Source organism: Cervus canadensis, chromosome 27, assembly GCF_019320065.1.
Source record: "Cervus canadensis isolate Bull #8, Minnesota chromosome 27, ASM1932006v1, whole genome shotgun sequence".
Taxonomy (NCBI): domain Eukaryota; kingdom Metazoa; phylum Chordata; class Mammalia; order Artiodactyla; family Cervidae; genus Cervus; species Cervus canadensis.
Genome location: NC_057412.1, coordinates 39,124,641 through 39,141,212, shown reverse-complemented (window position 1 = coordinate 39,141,212; position 16,572 = coordinate 39,124,641). Strand labels below are relative to the sequence as shown.

Here is a 16,572-nt window from a genome sequence, read left to right as displayed (position 1 = left end):
CAAATGTTTTTGTTTTTTTTCATGCATCACACAAACATGAATGTAGGATAAATATAAAAGACTCCAAAGAACACTGAGGAATTCTTTATATACCCTGTGACTCATCTAAAAATACACTGCAACTAAGCCTTTTTGTTGTACATCTGATGGTCTCAGTTATCAGGGATGTTTAGCAACTAAGTTCTAAAATGCACAAATTAGACTTGGACCAAGAAAGTTTTAGAAATTACTGATACCAGGCTTAAGACTGTCCTGGAAGGCATTTTACCACGGGCCAAAATAACCACCAAACAATTTGCTTAAATACTCAAATATTTAAGACTCCATCCAAACTAACATCAGTTATGCAAACACCCAACAAGGATGCCACTTACCAGTAACGGGAGTTTTTTACAAAACATATTTAGGGCTTCCCTGGGGGCTGAGTGGTAAAGAACCCTCCTGCCAACGCAGGAGACATGGGGTTCGACCCCTGATCTGGGAAGGTCCCATATGCTGCAGAGCAACTAAGCCCATGCGCCACAACTATTGCGCTTGTGTTGTGGCTCCCAGGAGCCGCAACTACTGAAGTCCAAGCCAGCCCGCCCTCCACAACAAAAGAAGCCGCTGCAATCAGAAAGCTGAACACTGCAACAAGAGGGGAACCTGCACAGCACAGTCAAATATAATGAAAATCAGTCCCCCAAAGTCTGCATCTAAGGTAAGGCGGCACATTACAGTCTAAAGGAAGAACTCAGGATTTTCAGTTCAGTTTGCTCACCTGTCCCTCAAAACACATTCCTTGGAAAATTTACCTATTACTTTACATTACAAGGAAGTACAAGTAAGTGAGATTGTTGTTTTTGCCTCACCAGTTCACGGTTTAGCTGAAAATGAAGAAGGGTGAGAAACATTTTTTTCCTTCAAAACGTAAAATAATCTACTGGTGAGGGGTCACTGTGTACAAAACGTAAAATGAATCTACTCGTGAAGGGTCACTGTGTACACCACCTGAGAAAAATTTGGGAAGCTTTGTCACTCTCTCACATGTCACGGGCAACACACAGCACCCACACTCAAGCTGCGAAGCAAACTGGGGCCAGCCAGGATATCCGTGTGATAAGCATGTCGAGATCTTCTGCTTGATCACAGGAAAAAACTTGCAGAAATAAATGAAGTCTCTAATTCTAAGTCTATAAAGGAAACAACCATTTTGCTTTGAGCCAAAGATTCAAAGCAACACCGGTTAGGACTTAACACAGAGTGCCTGGTTTACAGGGGAACAAAGCCCTTCAATATAGCTCCAAGAATCAAAATAAGTTTCAACATCCTGACAGTAAACAATACATACCAGCTTTCTTGGCTGCAGACGCCACTATTAATAAGACCAGGGTCCCTAAAACACCCTTATAATTGAATAAATCAATTATTCACCTGGAGTGTGAGTAGAGTTTCAAGGGAGAGCAGGAATCGCTGGCAGAGATCAAATGCTTATTTCTTCTCAAATTGTGATACATAACTGAATAGATGAATAATCTACATATGCCAAAGGCTTCCCTGGTGGCTCAATGGTAAAGTATCCATCTGCCAATACAGGAGGCTGGGTTTCGATCCCTGGGTTGGGAAGATCCCTTGGAATAGGAAACAGCAATCCACTGCAGTATTCTTGCCTGGGAAATCCCATGGACAGAGGAGCCTGGTGGGCTAGAGTCCATGGTGTCGCAAAGAGTCAGACAGGACTGAGTGACTAAGCAGGCACTACATATACCAAAGTGGGCTCAACCCTGGCAACAGGTTCTCCTTCTCTTTAATGATTAAAGTATATTTTTTAAGTTCATAAAAAGCTTGTAAGTCTATCACTTCACTTAAGGCTCAAAACGAGCTTGATAAATGGATGTGCGGGTATCATTTCCTTGATGAAGGAAGGAACTGAAAGTTCCTCGGGGTCAGTGATCAGCCCAGCTCACACAGTGTAAGAAACAGAAGCAGGCTAAGTGTGGTCATTGCTTCCCACAGTTCTATTCCTATCTATCAAGACAAAATGCATGAGGGGAACCCAAAAGAGAAAATTCTAACAGACAACTTCCTGAGAGCGCTCCGTTGGTGGGCAGAGCTCCAAAAGTGCAAATTCAGACATAGTGGACGGGAGAGGGCTGCAGGCAGGCTCCCCAACGTGATGTGGCAGGTTCAAGGGTCTACACCAGCCGACAACTTGTTAACATGCACATTCCTTACCCTCTACTACACCGGAGTTTCTGGGGCTTGGGGACATGTATTAAAACAAGCGCCCTCCAGTCTGATTCTTATGCTGACCCAAATTAAAATTTGAGAATCATTGCTCTAGGATTCTCAAGGGAACCATGGAGAAAACCAATAACAAATGTACTGAAATACAGAGAGCATAACAGATATTACAATGACGACCCCACTAGCTGGCAAGACCCATGAGAGCAGGACTTGTCCATCATTTTATTTCCATGCATGTATTTGCATCTAACAAAACATGTTACACAGAAGACGCTACGTAGACAGCCACTGAATGGAGTTCCAGATCTTATAACTAGATGTTCTGTATTAATTTTTTACCCAAAATGCCCAGCACATGGGCCAATGCCCAGTGAATAATGGCTCATTAGAATCATTAAGATAAATGTGTATTATACATGTGTCAAGGCCCCTGATAAAATGCTTTTGGTGTATTATCTAATGTAATCTTCACATCCACCTTGTGAGGCCTATAGTAAGCTCGTAATTACCATTTCAGAGATAAGCATACTGAAGCTCAGAGAAACAGTAACTTTCCTGAGCCGATAAACTGCAGAACAGGTCTCAAACCCATATCCATCAGACCAGAGTCCACACACTGCACTGTTGCTCTCCAGATGTGAGCTTTTACGGATGGGTGCAGGTCTATTCTTCCGATACCAGACTAAGCATTACACAATGTCTAATCTGTCCAGCCTGCCAGCCTCCTAAGCAGTGACAATCCTAGGAACTGGTGAAATGGAGATCAAGTTCGCAGTCAAATGCTGTGCTAAAATACAACTCTACTACTCACAACCTTGTTCTTCCTTACCCCATTCTTCTGGATTTCAGTAAATCTGTTATTTTTTTTTTCTCCGAGTGTCCTAGAGCAGTGATTCTCAAACTTCAGTATGTTTAAGATTCAAACTGGAGGCTCGGAGCCTTGAGCCCCAGAGAACCATAACAGTGTTGCCTATGAAAACTAAACAAAAACCCTATGGAATGACACTTGAAAATGTCAGATTCTTTTCTTAGACTCTCCTAATGCTTTTTTGAATATACAGCGGCTGGTTTTTTTCAACCACCAGTTAGAAAAAAGCACATTCAGTAATAATTCTAGAAACATCATTCTATTCCCTAGGTACAAAAGCCCTGCGGGTATCTCAATCATTATAGGACGTCAGGGAAGAAGCACGCTTCCCCACGTGGGTGGGCCCAGCCTGTCTGGCTTCTCTACACCCAGCGCCCTTCCAGGCCCAGCTGCAGACACATCCCACAGCCCGTCTGTAGGCTCAGCCCCACCCCAACCTCTGCTACTGATTCTGGCCCAAAGGACAGGAAGCTTCAGAAGCCTTCAGCAGCAGCTCAACAGTTTGGTCAGGTTCTTACTAATCCCCTGCTGACCTTGAACATGTCATTCACCAGGCCTGAGTTCCTATTGCCAGGTCCCTGAATTACATCCTAATTTTCCAGGGTCTGCATTCTTCTCTCTCTCACAACCAACCCAGCAGCCCGGCAACCAAACTTCCAATTTTAAGTAACTAGCATCCTAAACTGCGTCGTCATCCACTCTCGTCCCCTGATACCCCGTTTCGCCAGTGACCAATGTCTTGCTCTGCTGAGGCTCTGTCTCCTCTCTCCCCCAGCATACTGATGCTCAACAAAAACACTCAACCACTTGCATCTTTGTGCAAGTTAGAAAAGGACATCCCTTCTGGCCCCGCAGAACCCTGTGCGGACAGAATTTCAACCACAAGTTTCCTCTCAGCCGCCTGCCCCTGTTACAAGGTTCACCTCCACAATCTTACCAAGCGGCCCTGCTCTGAGCCTGCGTCCGTCCAACCCGGGGAGAGGTCCTTCTGCACTCAGGGCTCCACCAGACCCCAGCTCATGATGACACACACCCAAGACCGTCTCAACTTGGCAACAGATCTTACATCCTGCCTTCCTTCCTCTTTGTGTTTACTGCTTGCTCAGTCTGTGACTCCTCTGCGGTTACGTGTCCCTGGGAGCCTGAGCAGCGGCTCTAGCTCTGCGCTCACGTCTAGGTCTCCGACTCCGGCCCCACGGGTCCCCGAAGCCTCCTAGATCGCCATCTCCACAGAGTCCGAGCCTTAAAGGAGACACACAGGACTCTGGAGCGATGGGTGCAAAGGCCTCAGTTCTCTTTAACTCATTTGCTGCCCATCTTTCATGTAACGGTCCTTACCATGAATGGTACAGTCCAAATGTGTCCCCTCATTTATATACCAATGAGCTCCACCCTTTGGGGCTGATGATGGTGTAAATAACAGCACCCTTCATTAAGTACTTCCCTGGTGGTTCAGATGGTAAAGAATCTGCCTACAATGCAGGAGACCTGGGTTCGATCCCTGGGTCAGGAAGATCCCCCAGAGAAGGAAATGGCTACTCACTCCAGTATTCTTGCCTAGAGAATCCCATGGACAGAAGAGCCTGATGGGTTCCTGTAGTCCATGGGGTTGCAAAGAATCGGACGCGACTAGCACTTCCACTTTTATTAAGTACTTACAAAATGCCAAGCCTTGCACCAAGCTCTTTCCACACACGATGATGAAAGCAGGGACGTCAGCATTCCCACTCAAGAGATCTTTCTATACATTACGGGAAACTTGTAAATTGTACATTCTGAAAAACTATAATTGCTGTATTTTATAACTATAACAGCATGAACTAAATACAGTCACTTAACTTTTTAAGCAAGGGAATGATAAAGTATGCATCTATTAAAATATACTTACTTAGAAATAACATAATATGAGAAACTGTTCAATTCACAACTAAAGAGATAAATCTTAAGGAATTAGTAAGTCTGGCTGATCAGATTTCTACTAGAAGGATCTGAAATCTTCCAACAGGCCATAATTTTAAAATAAAGAATAATACATATAAAATTAAGTAATATTGTGAAGTGAAGTCGCTCAGTCGTGTCCGACTCTTTGCAACCCCAAGTAATATTATACCACCTTAAAAAGCTAAACTGAAATCTGAAGTTCTGAGCTACTGTTATTTAAAACAAATTAAGGGGGGGGGGGCGGAAATCTGATATTATTGAGTAATATCAAAATAGATATTTTCAATATAGAAAATTATAGAAAAATAGAAAATTATCATTTCATTTACGCACACTTCCCCCTACAAAAGATTTGTATAGTTTCAACCAATTGGACCAACTGTATACATTTGGCTGATTTCTAAACAGCACATTGTACATAGCAGAAGAAGAATAGGTATCATTTTCTTTCTCTTTTTCCCCTCGGTTCTTCTGCCATACAATGCTATGCAGCTATTTCCTATATGCGTACACATACCTCCTCTTTGAATCTTTCAAGAAAGACAATGCTTTTCCCAGATTTCATCCTTAGGATGTATAGACATATCTTTTTACCCAATAAAAGTTAAGCCCTCAGTGCCAAAGCAGATGACCAAATCCTGCCCCCTAAACTGGGTATGCTCTCTGCCAAGAATATAAAAAGAAATGACTTATCAGCAGAATTTTGGTGTTTTTCATAGCATAACAGGACACACCAAAATCATTCAGCTAATAGTACACTATACCAGACGTTAAAAATGAATGAACTGAACCTCCTATTTTCAAGATTTCTCCCTTGAGACTCAGCTTCGTTGAAAATAAACAAAGGAGTTTTTAAAGGAACTTCTTATGTTCCTACTGTTCATTCATATTTTCTCCCAGAGACCCATTTCTTCTGCCAGAGTGGAAATTTTCTCTACTTCTTAGATTAATGCCCCACTGACTAAGTAGACTCTATGAGTAAGAGATACTGTTAACAGGTTAATGATGTGGCCAATTTTTAAGGTTAACTGTGTAGAGGGAAAAAATTATAATAAAATCCACCACTTTTAAGTGTACAATTTCATGAGCTTCGACAAACCTGTAAGGTCGTGTAACAATCACCAAAATCATACTGAACATTTCCATCAAGTGTGAAAGTTCTTGTGTCCCTCTTGGCAGGCAATTCTCTTCCCCCCGTTTCTGGCCCCTGACCCATTCACCTCTGTAGTTTCACTTTCTCTAAAAGGCCATTTAAATGGAATCATACAGTCCATATCTTATTTCTGGCTTATGTATATTAGCATAATGCTTTTGAAAAAAATTATCCATGTCATTATTTCTACCAGGAATTCCTTCCTTTTTCTTATTGGGAGGGAAAAAAATGTTGCTTGCCATTCCAATAAACAACAGGGTTGCCCACCATCAAACCATCAGCCATTGCAGCCGCCTCCCCCACTCCCTCCACCACCCCTAAACCTCTGACAGCACACCCTGAGACGGAGAAAACAGGATATGGGTCCTCGACAGTTAAGATGTCTATCAAAGGAGTAATTTCAATGAGCCCAGACTTTGCATCTTCCCACACACAGAAAAGCACCAACATCATTAACTCAAGATGTCTCTTTCGTGATTAGCAGTAATTTTCTGACGTTCAACTACGTTTGTTTGTTTAGCAAAGCAAGCATTAGTTGCTCAGTCACGTCTGACTCTTTGTGACCCCGTGGACTATAGCCCACCAGGCTCCCCTGTCCATGGAATTCTCCAGGCAAGGTCAGCGATCTTCCTGACCCAGGGATCAAATCTGGGTCTCCTGCATGGCAGGCAGATTCTTTACCATCTGAACCACCAGGGAAGCCCTTTAATTTAGCAAAAACTCCTCTATACCCTAGCTCCTCCCTAGCCTCTTTGGAACAGGTCCTCAGAGCTATCTGAGAAGCTGTCTCTCCAGTTACAGTCCTCAGAAAGGCCACCAAATAAAACATAATTCTCAACTTCTGGGTTGTACACTTTTTAAATTAGTTGACATCGCTAAGTAGTATTCCATCTTATGTCTATACCATAATCACAGTTTATCAACTCACCAGTTAACAGACATTTGGTTACTATTATATAAATACAGCTACTGAAATCAAGCAAGACCCTGTGGGGCTCCTGGGCACAGCGGCCTTTCTGTGCCCCCCACCCCTTTCCTCGTTTGTAGGGAATAGCTTCCAGCCTCCAAGGTCTTCCCTGAGTTTTGAAGAGCAGATTCAAACAGTTGCTAATCAGGGAAGGAAGGGGATGCAGATACAAAGGAGACCCTGAGGCCAGATTAAAGGAGCAAATGGCCTGCACACACCTAGATCCTCATCAGCAACCATGCCTTTGGGGCACTGCTATAAAATTCCTCACCAAACCCTTCCGGGAGGGGATACACAGTTTTTCAGCACACAAGACTGCTATGTTCCCCTTTGCCTAGCAAAGTAATAAAGCTATTCCTTTCAACTCCACCCAAAACTCTCTCCGAGATTCACTTTGACACCGGTGCACAGAGACTTCAGCTTTCAGAATCACTACACCGAAAATTCTAATACAAGGATTTGGGTATACACATGTTATCATGGGTCACATAGTGTATTTTTTAACTTACATGAAGGTTATTACATTTGCTTCAATCTCTCAGTTAAAAGGAAAATCCTCTATCTATAAACAATTCAAATTACTGATGCCACTGAACCATACAAATCGCTGACCCGTGTAAGAACGGATTACTCTATGACTACTGAACACTTAATATGGGTGTGTGCTCTACTTCAAGATATGGTGAACAGAGCTCCTGGTCTGGTGAGGGCAGTTACATTGTTCCAAAAGGAGTCTGATTACCTGCTGTGGTAAGTAGAATGAAACATTTTAGACCCCAGCTCCTCAGAGTGTGGTTCAAAAACCAGGAGGACCCAGTGGGACCCTCCCTGGTATACATCCTTCCTGTGTGCCCCACAGGAAACCTGTATGCAGGTCAGGAAGCAACAGTTAGAACTGTACATGGAACAACAGACTGGTTCCAAATTGGGAAAGGAGTACGTCAAGGCTGTATATTGTCACCCTGCTTATTTAACTGATATGCAGAGTACATCATGAGAAACGCTGGGCTGGAAGAAGCACAAGCTGGAATCAAGATTGCTGGGAGAAATATCAATAACCTCAGATATGCAGATGACACCACCCTTATGGCAGAAAGTGAAGAAGAACTAAAGAGCCTCTTGATGAAAGTGAAAGAGAAGAGTGAAAAAGTTGGCTTAAAGCTCAGCATTCAGAAAACTAAGATCATGGCATCCAGTCCCATCACTTCATGGCAAATAGATGGGGAAACAGTGTCAGACTTTATTTTTGGGGGCTCCCAAATCACTGCAGATGGTGACTGCAGCCATGAAATTAAAAGATGCTTGCTCCTTGGAAGGAAAGTTATGACCAACCTAGACAGCATATTAAAAAGCAGAGACATCACTTTGCCAACAAAGGTCCATCTAGTCAAGGCTATGGTTTTTCCATATTCATTGGAAGGACTGATGTTGAAGTTGAAACTCCAATACTTTGACCACTTGATGTGAAGAACAGACTCATTTGAAAAGACCCTGATGCTGGGAAAGATTGAAGGTGGGAGGAGAAGGGGACGACATAGGATGAGATGGTTGGATGGCGTCACCAACTCAATGGACATGAGTTTGATTAGACTCCAGGAATTGGTGATGGACAGAGAGGCCTGGCGTGCTGCAGTCCACGGGGTTGCAAAGAGTCAGACACGACTAAGCAACTAAACCGAACTGAACTGATGCATGTTTGAGTGCTTCTGTAGAAACTACAGCATCCCACCCACGTCTAAGATGATAACTCCAGGCTCAGCACAAGATTCCTGTAACATACCCTGTTACCTCACCACCAACCAATCAGAACAAAGTCACATACCCTGCATCCCTCATCCCATATTTTGCCATAACAACTTCTCACCCCAAATCACCTGAGAGGTGTCAGGGGTTTTGAGCACAAGCCACCCACTCTCCTGGCTTGGCCCTGCAATAAACCTTTCTCTGCTCCAAAATCTGACATTTAGCTGTCTGGCCTCACTGCAGGCTCACTGACCTGCACTGGGTAACAGTCCCAGCATTGCCTCGGAACCTGGTAGAGATGCAGAATCTCAGCTCCCCACACCTTGATCCACGGAGTCAAATACACAGTTTAACATGATCCCCAGTGATCTGCATGTTTGCAAAGCACTGCTAGAGAAGGTCCAAGGAAAAAGGAATTAGATCCCATGGAGAGGATCAGGGCTTCACAAAAAACAGTCTGAAAGGAACTGGAAGCTCATTTTAAGTTCCATACTACCCCTTTTAAGAGTTCTTTGGGCTTGATCTTTTAAAATTTCCAATCAACAGAATTTTGTCTGAACAAACTAGTGGGACTCTCTTTGAAAATAAATGGCTTTGAGAAAAACTTCACTCAGCATTCCAGGGGATGTTTGCAGTCTCTTTGTAAATTCCCAGACATTTTCTCTCCTACATTGTTTACAGCCTCAGAGAAAATATATACGATTCCTCTCAGATTACACCTAAGGGACACACACTTCATTCTCCATCACCTTCTTATTTACCTAAAAAGGCCAACTGAATTGCCAAACAATCACAACAACATTTCCAGTGATTGCTATTCACAACTGGGACCCAGGTATTATGGATCATAGAGCTAGAAAAACTGAAAGAGTTCAGGGCATTCAGACAGAATAAGGTCCTATGTCACCACATCACAAAAGCAGCAGACAGGATTTAGAAAAAAAAGCAAAGACTTGCCAAAAGTGACCTCACTCATAAGTAGCAGAGTCGGCAGCTCAGGAGAACATTTTTATGTGGGTTTTCCTCCAGCCTGACTCCAGGCTCGTCGTGGGTACACAGTAATAACCCTGAAGTCTTCACTTCATTCCAGGCCTCTTCACTCTCTACAGTTTTCAATCCCTAAAACGCGCCTTGGGCGGCACAGGGTCTCACCCCTGTTGCCTGAGCTTCTAACTCCTTTCTTCCTCACCACACCTAAATACAGGTGTTCTCAAGGTCTTATCTTCATCCTGTTTTGTAAACCCACATTCTCATTACTTCTCAAACCACAAGCAATGATCTCTAAGCTATCTTCCCTTTAAACCAACCCACGTGCTCACTGGCATAAACTCCCCAAAGGCCAGCTCTTATTTTGTCACCTGCCCCACAGGAAAACCTTCAGTGGCATTCCATCGTCTGCAAAATAAACATAAAATCACTTAGCCTGGCATTTAAGAATCTTTAAGTTGGTTCTTCCATCTTCCTTCTCATCTTCTTCATACAATTCAGGCCTCGTAGCGAGCAGCACAATTGGTTAAGATTGCCTGTGTGGTGATCAGACCCCTGGGTCTGAGTTTCAGTTCTCTGTCTAGTGATATGACCCTAGGAAGTTTCTTAATCTCTTTATACCTCATCTGTAAAATAGGAATAAAGATAGTACCTAATAGAGCTATGTACGTTGTAAATATAAAGCACTTAGAAAAATGCCTGGCACAGGGTAAGGACTTTCCTAATCTTGTTTTTAATTCTTCTTTTAAAACTAATAAAGTATCAGCTGCTCATACACCAAGACTTCATGAAAAAACTAACTCATAACATCCTGGTAATTATACCACAGAACTCATGACATTGTACAACAAAAGCCAAAAAAAAAAAAAAAATTAAGCTTCCATTACTGTATGCTAGCTATTATTTCTCCACATTCATTAAAATATTTCAAAGTATCTGTATTGGAAAGCCTTACTCATCGGCTTATAAAATAAAAGGCATTTAAGATAACAGTAATTCATTAGCAAAACTCAGACCATATTTCTGGCTATAGAAGCCATATCTTTTTATGCTTTTCATAATAAAACTGCTCTGAGCCCTAGTAAAACCAAACAGCCTAGATGTGTAATCAGCATATCAAATATATGTCTTGAAGCAAGAAATGAAATCAAGAGCTTTACAAATAATCTGACTTGGAAAAAAGTTTTCATCTTACACTCTGATTTGGACCCATTACAATGTTGAGGATTCAAATACTATGTTTGAGGCTCAGAAGCAAATGCTGGGGTCAATTAGCAACACCTAACACCTTCATAGTTAGAACTGGACATGGAACAACGGACTAGTTCCAAATAGGAAAAGGAGTACGTCAAGGCTATATATTGTTACCCTGCTTATTTAACTTATATGCAGAGTACATCATGAGAAATGCTGGGCTGGAAGAAGCACAAGCTGGAATCAAGACTGCCGGGAGAAATACCAATAACCTCAGATACGCAGATGACACCACCCTTATGACAGAAAGTGAAGATGAACTAAAAAGCCTCTTGATGAAAGTGAAAGAGGAGAGTGAAAAAGTTGGCTTAAAGCTCAACATTCATTCAGAAAACTAAGATCATGGCATCTGGTCCCATCACTTCATGGAAAATAGATGGGGAGACAGTGGCAACAGTGTCAGACTTTATTTTTTGGGGCTCCAAAATCACTGCAGATGGTGACAGCAGTCATGAAATTAAAAGACGCTTACTCCTTGGAAAGAAAGTTATGACCAACCTAGACAGCATATTAAAAAGCAGAGACATTATTTTGCCAACAAAGGTCCTTCCGATCAAGGTTATGGTTTTTCCAGTGGTCATGTATGGATGTGAGAGTTGGACTGTGAGGAAAGCTGAGTGCCGAAAAATTGATGCTTTTGAACTATGGTGTTGGAGAAGACTCTTGAGAGTCCCTTGGGCTGCAAGGAGATCCAACCAATCCATCCTGAAGGAGATCAGTCCTGGGTGTTCATTGGAAGGACTGATGCTGAAGCTGAAACTCCAATACTTTGGCCACCTCATGCGAAGAGCTGACTCGTTGGAAAAGACCCTGATGCTGGGAGGGATTGGAGGCAGGAGGAGAAGGGGATGACAGAGGATGAGGTGGCTGGATGGCATCACCGACTCGATGGACATGAGTTTGAGTAAACTCTGGGAGTTGGTGATGGACAGGGAGGCCTGGCGTGCTGCGATTCATGGGGTCGCAAAGAGTCGGACATGACTGAGCGACTGAACTAAACTGAACTGAACACCTTCATCCTAACAAGGTAAGGATGAAGAGCTGAATATATGTCAGCCCTAGACTAGGGAATGGAGGAAGAAGAAGAAACAATGCAACAAAGGGCAAGAAAACTAAATGCTTTGGGTATATAACTCTTTTAATCCTCAAAACCACCCCTTAAGAAAGGTCATCCTATCATACAGATGAAGACACTAAAGCACAGAGAAGTTATAACGTGCCCACAGATGCTCAAATCGTAAGTGGCAGCACTGGAATTTGAACCCAGGCACACACCAGAATCTCTGCTCTTCACTATTAGGTTATAAAGACTCAAAATATTTCCATCTTCTTGATGGAAGGAGATATATAGATTGACAGGAAAGGCAATTCCACAAATCACCAAGATGATTACAGCCCAGCAGTGGTGGTTTAGTTGCTAAGTCATGTCGGACTCTTGCAACCCCATGGACTGTAGCCCACCAGGCTCCTCTGTCCACGGAATTCTCCAGACAAGAATACTGGAGTGGGTTGCCATTTCCTTTTCCGGGGGGTCTTCCTGACTCAGTGATTGAACCCATGTCTCCTGCACTGCAGATGGATTCTTTACCGCTGAGCCACAAGGGAAGCCCTTTAAAGCCCAGATTTCATTCAGTTAAGACGTTTCTGAGGCTTTCCTGCTGGTCCAGTGGTTAAGAATCACCTGCCAATGCAGGCGACACAGGTTTGATCCCTGCTCCAGGAAGACTCCACATGCCTTGAGGCAATGAAGCTCACGCAGCACCACTACTGAGCCTTCATGCTCTGGAGCCCATGCTCCGCAACGAGAAGCCATTGCAATGAGAAACCCTGCTCAATGTAACTACAGAAAGCCCAAGGGCAGCAACAAAGACCCAGTGCAGCCAAACATAAATATTCTGGCAGGAAGAAACGGAAGACCCAGCCCTACCTCCAGCCTATGTTCACGATGCTCAAGAGCTCTGCAAGCCCAGTGGCTTGGGACACTAGGGATAAGCTTTGAATCCACTCATAATTTTGGTGTGAACAATGAAGATCTCCAGAGATTCCCAAGGACTAAATCCCCAAACCACTGTCAATGCCCAGACTCCCCAGTACCCATAAAGCACAATGCTGTCAGTCAATAACTGTCCTTCACACAATGATTTGCAAACAAAGTGATGACAAATTTGAGAGATGACTAACAGTTCTCTGACAAATCTCAACATATCAGAAAGATGATGGATTCATGGGTAAAACATAGAGGTAATTCCTAGTAGACATTTGAGCTCCAGAGCTTTCTCAGAATAAATTTATAAGTTGGTGTATATTTGTACATGGGATTCTAGGAATGTAATGAGAATATACCTACAAACTATATTAAAATACTTCAGTGAATATTATTAATTGTAGCATAAAGGCAGAGAGGGAACTAGAGTTCATTCTCACACAGCTGGTGAATGGCACTTGTGATACACATAATATTCTAGTTGTAACTTCAGTTTACTTACTCTTTCACTCTGATGTTGGTTTACAACAGTCCCAAAGAAGGCCATTAAGATTGAGAATAAAAATAATAACTAAAGCTTTCATAGTTCAATTTTGACATATGCTAGAGAACTGACTCATTTGAAAAGACCCTGATGCTGGGAAAGATTGAAGGCGGGAGGAGAAGGGGACGACAGAGGATGAGACGGTTGGATGGCATCACCGACTCGATGGACGTGAGTTTGAGTAAGCTCCAGGAGTTGGTGATGGACAGGGAGGCGTGGAGTGCTACAGTCCATGGAGTCGCAAAGGGTCGGACATGACTGAACTGGGCTGAACTGAATTGTAAGAGTCATTGGTTACATAATAACACAGTTTCAAAGGCCCTCTGGCTACATGTTAAACTAGTGAGAGATAAATTAACAGGCAGCTGTATACAGAGAAGGAAAGGGTGTTTTAAAGTCACCAGCCAGCAGAAAACTTGTCACCGGTCAGCTTGGCGCCCTGTGCTGACCTGGAGGGGCGGGATGGAGGGTGGGGTGGGATGGAGGGTGGGGTGGGATGGAGGGTGGGGTGAGAGGGAGGTTCACGGAAAGCTATATGTAGACTTATGGCTGCATCACATTTGTGACGCAAGCAGAAACGAACACAACATTGTAAAGCAATTATATAGCAATAAAGTCAGTTTAACTGTAGGAGAATTGTAACAGAACATTTCAAGTGTTCAAACTGCACATCTAAGAAGTCTGAGATGACAGTCCCGGGGCTTTTGCTCACCTACACTGTGAGGAATCTGTTCCCCAGGGGTCCTCTCTGTCCTTGAGGGTGCAGAATGTGGTCAGGGCGCCGGAGGCCCAGCAGGCTGCTGCTATATTGTCCACTAGAAATTATCCAAGGCAAAGAGGTTGTGCTGGTGCTTCACTTGCAAGTGCTGAAACAAAACACACATTCAGCATGCTTATAAGGATGGCTCAGCAACCCAAGAAAAATCTTAAGGCGTTAAAAAGAAAAGTCTTAATGAAAACACTACTTTAGTAAAGGCACTACAGACCCCTCCCTAAATTCTCCACTGGATGACATGATTACCAAAAACAAAGAAATCCAAGAGCAAAACCAGAAATCCAAGAGCAAAACCGGCTGCATGTACTACAAGACTGTAGCTCATGACTGGTTATCCACGGGACCCAGCTCAGTCTCCTTGAAAAAAATAACAGATCCAACTCAATTAATCTGGAGCAACCTGGTAATGAAAGAACCATCTGTCTCCTTTTTCAGCTCCTCTCTACACATACACACAGCTTTATTGTTCAATGCAGAGGTGAGGGGAGGAGCTGCTGGAAAACTCTGAAGAGCAAGGGGAGGGAGGGAGACAGAAGAAGGAGAGATCAAGAACAAAAACATCCAGAAGGAAGGGTGGGAGGTTAGTGTGAACAGCAACTGCTTTAACAATGTGTGGTAGGCTACTTTCTCCAAAAAACTTTGGAAGAAAAAAAAAAATCTCAAATTGCTCCTGCTACCGTTTTTCTTACACAAGACTAAAAACTCTGATACAGAAACAAATAAAACATAAAACCCCGCATGTTCTATATGTCTTGTGTTAGTAGAAAGTGTTTTTTTAAAAAATAAAAACGAAACAAATATCATAAACAAAAAACCACCAAAAATGGGGCAAATATTTATTTCAGAACACATTTATGACTCTAATGTCCTACAATAAGAAAATGATTATGCTTAATTATGAACATCATAGAGTAACATGAAAACTATTTAGATTCTACCAAATAAAGTTTTAAAAAGCTGAGTACATTTCCATACGTGAGATGCATGAGTGGTGACACATGACTGCAAGACAGAGAAAAAAGAAATCAGTTGACAGGCTGAGCTGTGGACTGCATGGGATTTCTTTTCTCTAAAGTTCAAAATTTATGGAGAAACAGAAAATGCTTATTTTCATATATTTCAATATACATTTCACATGTGAAGTGCTAAGCAGTTTGTGCATTTAGAAATTAGAACAAAGGCAGAATGGTGCTCTTTAGTGGCAATTACAATAGAAGACTTCTATTCTGTTCTATTAGGGAATTCCCTGGTAGCTCAGTTGGTAAAGAATATGCCTGCAGTGCAGGAGACCAGGGTTCAATCCCTGGGTCGGAACGATCCCCTGGATCTCCTGCCTCCAGGACTCTTGCCTGGAAAATCCCACGGACAAAGGAGACGGGCAGGCTACTGTCCATGGGTTGCAAGAATCAGACACAACTTAGCAACTAAACAACCAGCATTCTATTCTGTTCTAATTCTATGATAATAGATGTCTCCACCGTGAGACAGAATTTTGAACCTAAGTAAATTGCAGATAATGATAAACTTGCGCCTCAGAATCATTCTCCCTAATTGGATAGAAAGCACAACTCCTGGGTTTCCATCGTCTTCAACCTATACTAGTTACTGTCTGCTAGAACAAGAAGCGATCACAAATCTGAAGCTGGAAGGTTAGCAGAGAAACCTCAAACAATGCTAGAGGATGGGGGTTTAGTTACACCTGGAGAAGCTTACATCGTGGAGGGCAAACAAGATGGCCATTCTCAAGTCTGAATGGCCTTCATGAAAAAGAGGCATAGCCTGGTTCTGAAGGCTAGCAGGGGTTAAGCCAAGGCCAGTGAATGCAAAATTCAAGGAATTAACAACTTTGAAGTTGGCATGGAAGAACATGCTTAGGTTACCTAAAGATAATACAGGTTCCATTTCTGGACAATGAGTCACTGATTACTAAAGATACTCTGTTTTAAAAAACCACTTGGGATGGATTTGTAGAGTAGTCCTCAAAAAACTTTAATGTCCATTATCATCACCTGAGCATCTTGTTAAACTGTTGATTCCTATCAGGTCGGGGGGTCATGAGATTCTGCATTTCTTGCAAGCTCCCAGGTGATGTCCATGCTAATGCAGTGTGGTTACAAGCATTAGAATGTT

The 16,572-nt window shown here is 42.8% G+C and overlaps 1 protein-coding gene across 6 annotated transcripts in view; it reads right to left on the bottom strand.

Moving 5' to 3' along the window:
* ST3GAL6 (ST3 beta-galactoside alpha-2,3-sialyltransferase 6) overlaps positions 1–16,572 on the bottom strand; it is a 90,087-nt gene that overhangs the window by 53,142 nt on the left and 20,373 nt on the right. For 3 of the 6 annotated variants that reach the window (XM_043448734.1, XM_043448735.1, XM_043448736.1), the window contains exon 2: positions 14,380–14,533. The exons of 2 other annotated variants lie outside the window; for them this stretch is intronic. The gene's annotated coding sequence lies outside the window, so the exon portion shown is untranslated. Of the gene's footprint in view, positions 1–4,031; positions 4,164–14,379; positions 14,534–16,572 lie in introns of those variants that run through there. One more of the 6 variants, XM_043448740.1, reaches the window with a different exon arrangement.